This window comes from Octodon degus, unplaced genomic scaffold (genome assembly GCF_000260255.1).
Source record: "Octodon degus isolate 3935 unplaced genomic scaffold, OctDeg1.0 scaffold00048, whole genome shotgun sequence".
NCBI classification, from domain to species: Eukaryota; Metazoa; Chordata; class Mammalia; order Rodentia; family Octodontidae; genus Octodon; species Octodon degus.
In genome coordinates, this window is record NW_004524624.1 from 2949849 (window position 1) to 2950255 (window position 407).

Below are 407 nucleotides of genomic sequence, written 5' to 3' on the forward strand. Positions count from 1 at the left end.
CATTTTTTCATATATTTATTCACTTCTTTAATTTCATCCTCTGAGAAGTATGTGTTCATCTCAGATGTCTATTTCTGGATTGGGTCTTTAAATTTAGAGGCCCTAATGTTTTTTAGTTCTTTACAGATTCTAGAAAGCAGACCTTTGTTTGAGTGCTTATTAGTTAAGACGTTTGGAAATTTGTGGGGTGTCTTCACTTTGTTGATAATTTCTTTTGACATGCAAAAACTTCTCAATTATAGTTGGTCCCAGTTGTTAATTCTTTCAAGTGCTACATGTGAGATTTGATTTTGTTCATGAACTCCTTGCCTACACCTATGTCTTCAAGAGTTCCTCCTACTTTCTCTTCCAGATTTACTGTTTCTGTTTTAATGTTTAGATCTTTAATCAATTTTGACTTTAGCTTA